This window comes from Sminthopsis crassicaudata, chromosome 2 (assembly GCF_048593235.1).
Source record: "Sminthopsis crassicaudata isolate SCR6 chromosome 2, ASM4859323v1, whole genome shotgun sequence".
Lineage (NCBI taxonomy): Eukaryota > Metazoa > Chordata > Mammalia > Dasyuromorphia > Dasyuridae > Sminthopsis > Sminthopsis crassicaudata.
In genome coordinates, this window is record NC_133618.1 from 553907341 (window position 1) to 553921174 (window position 13834).

General features: G+C 33.1%; 1 protein-coding gene and 1 pseudogene across 3 annotated transcripts in view; one reads left to right on the forward strand and one right to left on the reverse strand.

Annotated features, from left to right (window-relative positions):
• Positions 1 to 13834, forward strand: part of LOC141558199 (protein FAM169B-like) — a 100931-nt gene that overhangs the window by 50980 nt on the left and 36117 nt on the right. The gene's annotated exons all lie outside the window — the stretch shown is intronic.
• LOC141559176 (U6 spliceosomal RNA) lies at positions 6842 to 6942 on the reverse strand (annotated as a pseudogene).

Consider the following 13834-nt stretch of genomic DNA (forward strand, 5'->3'; position numbering starts at 1 on the left):
AACTAAACAAAAAAGAAAAAAAAAATTTTTTTGAGGCTGGGGTTAAGTGACTTGCCCAGGGACACACAGCTAGGAAGTGTTAAGTTTCTTAGATCAGATTTGAACTCTGGTCGTCCTGAATTCAGGGCTAGTGCTCTATCCACTGCACCACCTAGCTGCCCCCACCAAAAAAAAAAATAAATAAATAAAATAAATTAAGGGCCTGAATAAAATTTAGAAAACTTAGATATGATAATTCTGGCAATAAATTGGGAATAGAAAGGACTATAAATATTTCTTAGGCATGACACCTTTACAAAAATTGAACATGTATTAAGGGCATAAAATCTCAGAACCAAAAGTAGAAATTTAAGGACATGTTTTACTAATAATACAATGAAAATTGTATTTAATAAAGAGCCATTGAAGAAATGATTTAATTTGAACTAGAGACTAAATAATTTAAATCTGAGAAATTATTGGGTCAGAGAACAAATCATAGAAATAATAAATAATTTAATTATGTCAACAGTAAGATACATTTTTAGGATGTAGGCAAAGTAGTCCATTATAGTCTATATCTTTAAACATTGATGAAATAAAAGGGGAAAAACAAATCAGTGAATTGTATAATTAAAAATACTAGAAAAGGAAAAAAAAGTAAAGAAAACAAACACCAAAATGGAAATCCTGAAAAATAAAGAAGAGATTGATAAATTAGGACTAGGAAAGATTTAATAGTTAGGTACAATAAAAAAGACAAACCATTAGTTAATTTGATTTTTTAAAAAAGAAATAAGCAGGATAAAAGATGAAAATGGAAAATTCAAAACAAATGAAGGAAAAAAAGTATGTTATTTGAAACTGTTTTACTCAACTAAATGCTAATAAAATCAAAGGCTTAAATGAAATGGATGATACAAATATGATCTTGATATCTAAATCATGGAGAGTAAAAATAAGAAACATTATAGGCCAATATCCCTAATAAATATTGATACAAAAATTATAAATTTGTAAACATTATTGATCACATTAATAATAACAGCAAAAATCACATAGCTATATCAATAGATGTAGGCAAGTTGTTTTTTTTTTAATACACCACCCATTTCTGTCAAAAACACAGAAATAAGTGGACCCTATTTTAACATGGTAAATTATATATTTCTAAAACCAAGAGTAAGTACAATAAGGATAAATAAAAATCCTTTCCAATAAAATCAGGGATAAAGTAAGGATGTTTGGATGTTCATTGTCAATGGTACTATTTGAAAAAATTCTAGAAAGGTTGACTATAGCAATAAGACAAGAAAAGGAAATTAAAAGAACAAAGATAAATAAGAAAAAGAATTATCATATTCCACAGATATGTGGTATACTTTGAAATTCCCAGAAAGACAACTGAAAATTAAATAATTTCAACTAAGTTGCAGAATATAAAGTAAATCCAGAAAAAATCACTAGCATTTTTGATAAGTCAAATCTAACAAGATAAAATTATTTTAGATTAAAATACTTGTGAGTTTGTTCGTTAAAGTATCAGTAAGTATATGAATCTAAATATAAACATGTTTAAGAAAGACAGACCTAATTAATTGGAGAATATTAATTGCTTCTAAATAGGCCTAGAAAATTGAATAAAAATGATAATACTATCTTGATTAATTTGTTTATTCAGTGCTATAGCCATCAAATTACCAAAGGATTACTTTATCAAATTATGGGTGGGAAAGTAATAATGAAACTCATCTGCAGAAACAAAAGGTCAGGAATCTCACTGAAAATAAAATAGGAATACACACATTACAATATATATTACAAAGCTGTAACAAATCAAAATCAAAACAATTTGTAACTTGGCTAAAGCCATAGGTCAGTGGAACAGATCAACATACTAATGCAAATAAATCTAATGTCCATAGTGTTTTAGAAACACAGATACTGGGATAAGGGCTCATTATTTGAGGAAAACTGGGAAAATTATACAGCAATATGGCAGAAATTAGATTGATTAGTTTTTCACACTATACATTAACATTAAGATAAACTTCAAATGTAGAAGGAACTAAACCCAAAGATCCTTACCATAAACAAATTAGAAGAATGAATTAGGAAATAGTTCATGACCAAAATAAAAAGGAATAGAGGGGATCATAGAAAATAACTACACAATTTTGATTACAAAAAAATTAAAGAATTTATGTACAAATCAATCTAGGACAACTAAGATTATTAAAAAGTTAACTAAGAAAAAATGTATATTAAGTTTTTCTGATGATTGTAAGATGTATAAGAAATTGATTCAAATTTGTAAGAATAAGAGTTAAAAGGGTATATGAGCAACCAGCGCTCTAGAGAGGAAAACCAAGATCTCTTTCACATGAATTGAAATGTTCCAGATCACTAATTGTTAGAGAAATGAGAATTAAAGCAATTCTGAGGTTCCACCTCACACCTAGATGACTGGCAACATTGACAAAAAAGGATAATTAAATGTTGGAGGGAAGAAACCATACCTATTAATGCATTATCATTGAGGTGTGATTTGGTTCTTTCATCCTGGAAAGTGATTTGTAAATTATACCCAAAATATTACCAAACAGGATTTGTCATTGAATCCAGAAATCTCTCCCAGTATGACTATACTTAGAATAATGTAATCTTATAGTAAGGAAATAATCTTAGAAATATAACTCCTATACCTGTATCTTATTGAAATCAAACAAATAGGAACAATACTAAAGGTACAAAAATATTTATAGTACTTTTTTTTTTGTGGTGGCAAAAAACTGGAAACTAAGGTAGTCCCTATTAATTAAGGAATGGTTGAATAAATTGTAGTATACTTATGTAAAGGAATACTTTTGTGCTATAACATATAAAGAAATGATTTCAGAGAAACCTAGAAAGACCTTTATAGATCAATGCAGAATAAAGTAAATTTAACTAGGAGAATGATTTATCCTATAAAATCAACATTGTAAATATTTAAATTTTTGAAGGATAAAAATCCTGATCAATATAAGGAACAATTATTATTCCAGAGGACTGATGATCACTCTTCTAGCAGAGCTAATGAATGAGAGACTTGCTTTTGTACATGTGAAGTTGTTTTATTGAATTATATTGGTTTTTCTTTTTTTAATTGAGGGTGAGGCTTGGAGGGAAAAAATTATTGATAATTGAAAAAATAAAATTTAGCAATCCTATTTAAATCAATGAAGGCTGGTTTGGAAGCCCCAAACTGCCTTTTTCACTGGAAGTACTGAAGAGGAGAAAATTGTTTGTCTATATCTTAGAAGAGAGGTTGACTGGAAATATATGTCTATGGGGAGGTGGTAGTTGAACACCTGCAGCTTTTAGCTATAGTTAAACTTATTACAGTCTCAAGTCAAAATTAGGGCATAGGTCAAGGCCACATTCTTATGAAAAGTCTTCCCTCAGTTTATCCCAGTCATAGTCAACAGCCCTGAGATACTGTCTGAGATTGTTAAAATTGGTGTTTTCCACATTAAAAACAAACAAACAAACAAACAAAAACATCCTGGTTGTCTTTTTTTTTTTTTTTTTTTTTGGGCAATTCTAGTTTTCTCAATGGTCTTTTAAAATGTGGTTGGGTTCCAAGAACTGGGCATAATATTTTAGATGTGTAGTGATGAGCCTTGTTGACTAATAAAAGCTAAGCTAAACTATTCTTTCCTCAAGTGCCCTGAAATTCCATGGGGATCTTGTTCAAGGTTTATCAAAAAATTCCCAACAGTGAGTGGTTCCTTGATCACATATGCAAGTTCTTTCAGGACCCTGGAATGTAATTTATCTGGATTTGGATACTGGAACTCATTCAATGAAGCTCATATATTATTTCCTTTATTCCACCCTTTCTAATACAACAATTTTTTTCCTTGGTAAGGAAAGAATAATCAAAATAGGAATTGCGTTCTTCTGTTTCCTTACTTTCTTTGTTAATATGTTATCTGCCCCCAGAAGTAGGCCTTATTCTTCTTCTAAACATATTTAAAGACTGACCTTTTTGTTACTTGCATTCAATTTGCAAGCCTGAACTCATTTTGTATCTTAGACTTCTTGACACTATTCTAATAGGTCCATGCTATTGTTTTTGTATTCATTAGTGGTTATATGTCCCTCCTTTCACTTTTTATACTTATGCTTTTAAAGTCTGAGCTCATCAGAGCTTAGTGTGTTGCGTGTAGTCCCATTGTTTTATTTTATTCAGATGAATCTTGAATTTATTATTCACCAGAATTGTCTATGATCTTTTGTTAGAATTGCAATTTTTAGACTTTCCATCTCTCTGAAGCTTTAGTCATCTTTTGAGTCATTGATGATAGCCTTATAACTATTGCTGTTCTGAACATTTTAAGATTTGTTTCCCTAGAGTCTAGATTATATGCTTTCCTAGGGCTTGTATTCACTTAAGCAGTTATTATGACTCTTATGACATGATCATTCTCTCCCTCAATTCCTGCCACTCCAAAATCTGACAGGATTTTACCTTTCCAGTCTATCTTATGCTGTTCTACTTTGTCTTTTGTGTTCCAGTCATATTGGGTTGCTTTCCACTGTACATTCTCATCCTATCTCTTTGCCTTTGCCCACAGACTTCCATGCCTGGAATTGTCTCATTCTCCCATTTTTACTTGTTATAGTATAGTTTTTTTTTATTTAAAGTCCCCAAATAAGGTGGCCTTTTTTGAGAAGCTTTTTCAGATCCTCCCTACATGAAGGTGATCCCACTTTTCTCAAGTTTCACACAGCACTTTCCTGGGCTTTTTCTTTATGTGAATCATACACTTTTTTGTAGCACGATTGTGCACTTTTATTTTTATTAGATTAAAAGTTATTTATATCCTTGGTGCCTATTTAATTCAATTCAATAGATATTTATAAAATTTTTCTCAAGATAATATGCTAGGTGCTAAGGATGCCAACATTAAAAAAATTACATGATCTCTGCCTTCAAGGAGTTTATAGCCTAATGAAATATAAAGTATAGATTGTTTCATTCATTGTACTTGTATTTCCAGTGCCTTATACATAATAAGCATTTAATAGATGTTTGTTGTTCGCTTTCTGAGCTCAGAGAAAAAATGATGAAATGACAGATGTACCCAGGAACTGTACTCACAGAATATTGTAGTCTTCAAAAATTTAAAGTTTGTGGGTCACCTGGAAGGCAGTGTAAAAGTGTATGGTGGGAATGAATAGGAAGCAATGAATGGTACAAGGAAAGTGGCATGAAGAATATTATCAGAGTTATATGTTGGGTAAGGGAGGTGGACCAGTCTTATAATGAGATGGAGACTTTGCTATTGGAAAGCCTCAGTACAATACGGATATCTACACAATATCAAAAGGTCTACAGGAAGATTCCTAGCAGGAATCCCCAAGCAACAACCAGAAGAAGTTACAAGAAGACTTGGCAAGATTTATAGTTTCCATGACTGGAAGGAGTACCCATGCTGATAGAGATCACAGATACATTGAAGTATCCAAGTATTTGGTTAGATCCAGGTGCTTTTCCTGGTATGGAATGTCATTGTCACTTATTCAGGTACTATAGAGGATAGAATCCAGATGTGGTAATGTATTTTCTTTCTTTCTTTTTTTTTTTTTTTGGAGAAAAAAATGATTATATAAAATATGCATCAATATAGTTAATGTACATGTTGTTCTGATCCTGTATTCTTTATGTGACATCAATTCATAGATATCTTTGTGTATTACTTATATCTTTTTAATGTTACACTAGTATTCTAACATACTGAGATTCCATAGTCTATTCACAATCCTATTTTGGGCTATTCAGGTTGTTTCCAGTTTTTCCCTAGCTCTCATGAAAATAATGTACATACATATTATACTCATATACATATGTGTATATATACATTTACTTACATGTATATGTATATGTCATAGATTGGCAGCTTGGAGTACCTTATTAGTGCCCTTAAGATATCCATATTTAAAGAATTGGAGAAAAACTCTAATCTATTACAAAGAATAACTTTCAGAATGATGTTGCTGAGAATGGTATGAAGTGAGATATATTAGGATTCTGAGCAACAGTAGTGGAGGTGATATTATTGTTGTCAGAATTGCAGTTCTAGCTAATTTGTCCCTTTTTTCTCCACTAACATTGCCAAACATTTTCCTTTAGGCCCTCATTACCTCTCACTTGGATCCAATAATAGACTTCCTGGTGCTGTGCCTGCTTCTTGTCTCGTCCCTCTCTGACCCATCTCCTGCTTCTTTCATACCTCAATAGCTAGGTGATCTTATTACTGGAAATAATTCCTTCAGTAGTTCAGATCTCAATCCATTCATACCTTCTCAGTTCTGTGGGCTTCCTGATGAGGTCCTTTGTCTTCCTTATGGGTTCCAACTAGAGTACTGACATTGAACAGCTGGTGCTAGTGGAGCATTTGTGCTGTCCATGGGTTATCACTTTGACAGTGGTGGTTATTGGTGAGCATGGTGGTGAGAAAGAAAAAAGACCCAAGAAATTATTTTCACTTATATTAACTTATTATTGTAATTAATATCCAATTAGTGTTTATTGTTAAATATATTATTAATTTATTGCATTTACTAAGTGCTTACTATGTGCCAGATTCCCTGCTATGCACTTTACAAATATTATCTCATTTGATCCAACAGACTAAAGAGTAGGTCTGATTATTAGCATCCTCATTTTACATTTACAGAGAAAACTGAAGCAGGACTGAGGTTAAGTTGTTGTCCAATGATCAGAGCTAGTGAATGTTTGAGGCTGAATTTAATCTCAGGTGTTTCTGTCTCTAGCCTAACTCTCTATTTATTTGCACCACCTAAATGCCTCAAAAATAGGGAATATTTCATGAATTTCCATACCATCCTTGCATGGGGGCCATGCTTATTTTCTCTCATGTTCCAAATTTAGCATATACATTATATAATTATATACATTATATATATATATGTGTGTGTGTGTGTGTGTGTGTGTGTGTGTGTGTGCATGCACACACATATTTATATAAACATACAAATTTACAAATATAGGGCAACCATGTCACAGATATTTCCAAGGTTTTGAGCTTTAAATAGAGACTTCTAGGGAAGCTTGGGAGAAGGACCTTGAGCTCACATTTGGACATAGTGACTTTAAGATACTAGAAGGTTATTCAAGTAGAGAGATAGCAGAGAGCTGGTAATGTGAGACTGGAGAGACATTAGGGGTGAATATGTGTATGTATCTAAATGTATGTCTGTGTATATATATTTAATATGTGTATAGATACATATATGAATTTGGGAGTCATGATAGAGAAATTATAAATTTGTGGGACTGAGTAGAATCACCCAGATAGAGATTATATAGAGAATGGACCCAAGGTCTTCTGTGTAGAGAACTGGGGTAGAAAAAGAAGAGTGGAAATGCTAATGGGAGTCAATTCCTATTGTTCTTGTGTATTGAGAGAATGAGGGGAATGCCAGAACAAAAAAAATGCTTATTGTCCCCTTAAAGAAGGGGACAAGGGAGAAGGTTTCTTTAGGAGAATGCCAAGTTTCAATGAGTGACAATTTGTGTAAGCATCAATGTCTGGATATATGTGTGCCTGGATACAGTAGGTGCTTACTAAATGCGTGCTGATTGAGGGTGTTTCCAGTGAGCTCAGTGAAAGAAGCTTTTTCCAGAAAGCTCAGATGGTCAGGATTTGGAGAGTTATAAGACTGAGCAAGATGTAAATTAGAAAGGTGGCAAATGAAAGGCACTTTTAGCCATGCAGGATGTAATTTTGAACCATAGGGATTAGAACAGGAAAATCAATCTGCAAACATGAAGTTCTGACTGTGTGCCAGGCACTGGGTTGAGTTCCGAGAATATAAAGAAAAAGCAGAAACCTCAAGGAATTTATAATTTAATGCAGATAACAAGTATATGAGTAGATATATGTGAAATGGAAAAAGAATATATGAAAAGTGTTATGAGAGAAGTTATTAGCTTTCTATAGAGTTGTAAGAAGTTCATTGGGTTGAGTTACAGCACCCTATTGAGAGACAGTCATGGATCCATGATCTCATTGCTCAAAGTACTATTGTTACAAATTATTCTCTATCCACACCTTTTCATTTTATATATTTTTGTCCAAGATTTACATAAATTCTCCATAGGTATCCAATACACTATGGGTTGTGTGTATAATAGGGACTTGAATATTTATTGAAGTAAATTAGATTAAATTGAAATATTTCATAAAGTTTTTCCTTGTTTATTAGAGATATGTGCTTATCTTATTCAAAAGTTCTATCCTTCTGCTTTACTAAGTCCATGTCCAACCTTCATGACCGAAGTTAAAATTCTATCCTTTTGGAAGCCTTCCCAGATGAGTAGCATACTGTTCCTCCATCCCACTCTCCACATTTGCTGTCATTCTTAAGTGTTCAGTTTGTTAAGTACTGTTGTTTTACCCTTGTTCATTCATTGTTTACAATGTTCATGTTTGATTTTGACTAGATTATAAAGTCCCAGAAGACAGGGATCATACTTCCTAAATTTTATATTTAACTATAATATCTACAGAAGGGTTCTTTATTTACATAGTTCTGTTACTCAATAAATGCTTATTAGCTAACTGCATAGGAGAAAAGCAGAACAAAGGAGACAGTGGATATGTACATGCAAAGCCGAGATGCAACAGAAATAAAAAGCAAAAAGCAAGGTCAGACCAATATGATTGCCTGTTTAAAGGCTTCAGACCAACCACCAGCTTCCAGAGCTCTTTTTTGGTGACTAAGCATAACATTCGCACTTCAAATGGCTGTTAATTTATTTACAGTTTTTGGTAATTACATGTCATGTACCCTGTTGGAAAACAAGCAGGGAATCAAAAAATATTTTTCCCCTGGAAAAACATACAAGTTGTAAGCCTGAAATGACAACTATAGCCAAGCCAAACTTTAAACAGGAATTAAAACTACTGTGGGAGTGCTTTGCCTTCTTACTGATTGGCATTGAGTTATTGGGGTTTCAGGGGTGGCACAATTGCAACTTTGCAAGGGGGCCAAGTAGACTCTTTCGAAATAATGATTTTTTAAGGGCAAGTGTTAGGAACCCAATTGATAAAGCTGGAGGGTGGAGGGTGGGGTGATTGGTGGATTGGTTGCATCCCACCAGAAAATGGCAAGGGAAAAGGAACAGAACCTACTGTGTGTCAGATACTGTGCTAAGAGCTTTACAAATACTATCTCATTTGATCTTTTGATTTGAAAAAAGGGGAAAAATTTTCAGAATCACAGAAAATTAAAACTAGGAGGGACTTTAGAGACAGTTGATTTTTACTCCCTTATTTTTATAGATGAAGATACTGATGTCTCAAAAGGCTGATGCTTCAAGTCTCATACTTTTTATTTTGATTGGGGATTTTGGCTGTTTTTGTTGTTGTTGTTATTTTTCTGTTTTAGCACAGAGGGCCAAGTAATTTAAATTTGCCCTGGGACCATTACCCTGGGGATACTTATCTTCTTAGCATAGTGCCAGAAACATAGTAGGCATTCAATAAATGCTTATTGACTGATGTTCTTAGAGAATTAGGCTATCCAGAACTTTTTTTCATCCCTTTCCTACTCAACAAACCTATCTTTGGCTCTAGTCCAAGGGTTCTCATTTTCTTCCCTTATTCCTTCCTGTAACCCTAATGGGAAGTAAATATATCACATATCAGATATGAAGCAGATAAGTTTTATTACCATAAAGAAAAGAGAATACTGATCAATAAAAAATTAAGAATGCTTAGAATAGAATTTGTTAACTTAAGGCTAATTGTACAGTTGGTTGAGAGGCTAAAATTTAAAGGCCTTGTTTGTACTTTTTTAATTTAATTTTTAATTTTTTGAAAATTCAATTTTTAATTTATGGAATAAAACAAGCATTTTCATAACATAGTACAGTAAAAAAGATGATTGTACATGAAACACAAATCTACTATGTGTAACTTACTATTCCTTTCAACTATGGAACAAAATTATGTAAATATCATTTGTTTTTCTTCCTCCTGGGACATTTCTTTTTAAAGGCTAGTAATAAGCCATTTTGTATCCACTGTCCTGCACCACACCAAGTGGACTCTTATTTTTGATGATTTCTTTTTCTTTTGGGGTGACTCATTGATTCTGTTTCATAGTTGTTCCTCTACTGCTTTATTGCCCAAGAAGTATCCAATTGCCTTTTGAGGTCTCACAAAATCTCTTTATCAGTCAGGCAGTCAGTCAATAAACATTTATTTTCTACTATGTGCTTAGAACTGTGAAAAATTCTGGGGCAAATACACAAATTGAGGGTGTCCTGTCCCAGACATAAATTTCCATGGAGATCTGTAATCTTGTGGTTGGCAGCTGGGTGGGGGCAAGTGTCTATCCCCATCCAACTGAAGGGTACTTGTACTTCCAAGCTAGTAGAAAGAGGAGCCTGAGCAATAGAATTTACCCCTTTAATACTAATCTATGAGGTTCCAGTTAAGAAGCTTTTCAAAGCAAGGAGCCCTGAGCCATCATGGCTGACAGAAAGCAATCAGAATTTTTTGTGCATTCTGAATTGAGGTGTTGGAGATAGTGGAGTGGACTCTCCAGCGTGTGTGCCTAGGAACAGGCCTGTGTAGCCTTCCATACACTTAACTGCTAGAGCATTCCTAAAGAGGGCTCTGGTATGGGAACAAGTAGCATACTGTTGTACCTAGGATGTACCACCCAGTTTCCAGAGAGGGGGAAAAAAAGTTTTTCTTCCAAAAAACTGGAAGAAATGGCTGAATTTCTGTTTGAGAGGTAGGTCACAGCTACAAGCACTGCCATTTCCATAATCAGACACTAGTCATCATAGAGATCCCTAGACCCAGAGCAATTATGTTTATATAGAACAGCTTAGTCAGACTTTATTCTGTCAGGATGAGGATGTTAAACAGGATGATAAAATTCTAATTCACATTCACTAATTCAACATAATTTGAGGTGAGAAAGGTTATTTTAGAGTAGTAAAATCCCCAATTAAATAATCATTTGTGAAGAATTTCAGGTACTATAATTTTTTAAGGACTTAGACTAGTTCAACCACCTACCAACTAAGTATTTTCCAAGCAGAAATCCAGCAGAACTCCTAGTGCAGAATCTCATCCGTAATTAGCAATGTCTCTTGCCATGTGAGCAATTAATGTACTGACCTCCTTAAATTAAGTTTATTGCTTTAATAGGTTAAACATGCCTCATGCAGTTTTGTTGATTTTATTAAAATGCTTAGCAGATCTTTCCCCCCCCCGATAATGTAATAATAAACTTCTGTTTAGTCTAGAATGAATGATAATTCATTATAAATACTAAATTGGTAGGTTCCCAATTAAGGAGTTTTACTGTATTGAAAAAAATTATGATTAAAATTGCTTCCCTTATTGTATTTAAAAATAATACTAAGTAATATTCATATAGTATATTTAAGTTTTCTGAACACTATATATATATAGTGTTCAGAAAACTTAAATATATGTGTGTGTGTGTGTGTGTGTAAATCTTCTACACAAATCTGTGAAGTGAGTACAAGATAAAATACTTGGCCACGATCATTTAGCCAATATATGGTAGAACTAAACTCTTCTTTCTGGCTCGGAGGACATTTCTTTTTTTTTTTTTTTAATTTTTTATTTTATTTTATAATTATAACATTTTTTGACAGTACATATGCATGGGTAATTTTTTACAACATTATCCCTTGCACTTACTTCTATTCAGATTTTTTCCCTTCCTCCCCCAACCCCCTCCCCCTGATGGCAAGCAGTCTTATATATGTTAAATATATTACAGTATAATTTAGATACAATATATGTGTGTAGAACCGAATTTTTTGTTGCACAGGAAGAATTGGATTCAGAAGGTAAAAATAACAGTTTACATTCATTTCCCAGTCCTTTTCTGGATGTAGCTGGTTCTGTCCATCATTAATCAATTGGAATTGGATTAGCTCTTCTCTATGTTGAAGAAATCCACTTCCATCAGCATACATCCTCGTACAGTATCATTGTTGAAGTGTATAATGATCTTCTGGTTCTGCTCGTTTCACTCAGCATCAGTTGATGTAAGTCTCTCCAAGCCTCTCTGTATTTCTCCTGTTGGTCATTTCTTATAGAACAGTAATATTCCATAACATTCATATACCATAGTTTACCCAACCATTCTCCAATTGATGGACATCCATTCATCTTCCAGCTTCTAGCCACTATGAAAAGGGCTGCCACTCGGAGGACATTTCTTTATCCTTGAAGCCATGACGTTTCTGCTTCCTTTTTTATAATTAACTTTTGATGAATATAAGATGAATACCTTGTAATTTCTAAAAAATAAATTCTAGTGATATAATAGACACTCAATTTTAGTAACATCATAGAATTCAGGGCTGGACAGAAGCATTTGAGTCATCTTCTAGTACAGTTCTCAATTTAGAAACTGAAGTTTTCTTATCCAAAAAGTTAAATAACTTTTCCAAAGGTGCATAGATAAAGGTGGGATTTGAGATGATTTTCTAACTCCATAAAATCTTCTTTTCCATCACATTTTCTGTTACTTGCTTATTTACAGAATGGTAGAGCAGGAGGGACTTTATAGATCATTTATTCCAATAATCCTCAACTTTCCTCTCAGGATCTCCAAGATCTTTTCAAAAGAAATTGTGAAGACAAAACTATTTTCATAATAACACCAAGTCATTATTTCTGTTTAAAATATACTCCTCCCTTTTCCAACTACATATATGTATAAAACCAGATTTCCCTCATGTATTTCAATCAAAATAATAGTTTCCAATGCACAAGCAAATATGAACTGCCTTCTCTTAAGCCACATATTAAAGAGATTTAGAAAAATATATAAAAGCAATACTACTCTTCTAATCACTTTTTGGTAAAATATATGCTTTTGGGAAAAAATTTTTTTGTAAAAAATTTATGTTGACATGCAAAGGGTTTATTATTTTTATTATTTTAAAATTAATTTACAAAGGGACAGCTAGGTGGCACCGTGGACAGAGCACCAGCCCTGAAGTCAGGAGGACCTGAGTTCAAATATGACCTCAAACACTTAACACTTCCTAGCTGTGTGACCCTGAGCAAGTCACTTAATTTCAATTGTCTCAGGAAAAAAAATAAAATTAATTAACAAATATATATATATATGTATATATATATATAATATATAAATCAATTTTAATTTCTACTATGGTAAATATTGATACATATACATAAAGAAAAGCCCTTTGGAGTTCTCCACAATTTTTAGTAGTGTGAAGGGAACCTGAGACCAAAGAGTTTGAAAAAGCCACTTGCTCATCTAGTTTAATTATATCAGTGAGGATAGTGTACTGGGTCCAGCTTCAGGAAACCTTGAGTTAAAATCTGGCCTCAGACATACACTGGCTTTATAGACTCAGACAAGTCATTTAATCATTCTCTCTGCCTCGGTTTCCTCCATTGTAAAATGAGAGTAATAAATTTTAGTAAATTGCAACCCTTTCATGATTCAACAACATGCTTGTTGGGGAATGTTGTCAAAGGGATTCCTGGGGGTCTAAGATGAGCTCTGGAATTTCTTAGATTCAGAAATTAAATCTGAAAAGTTGTTCTTGTAGCTTACTTGTAGGCAACTGTTCTCAATACTCACTGCCTCATGAGTTTCTGTAGTAGCACCATAACATGTTGGGAATAAATAACAATTTAGATCATCTCACACTACAGCTTTTTTTCAGTAACTACCCCACAACTATTACCAGGACCTCTGCAGCAAGAAATTCTCTTTTCTTCCCCTCCTAATAACATATTAT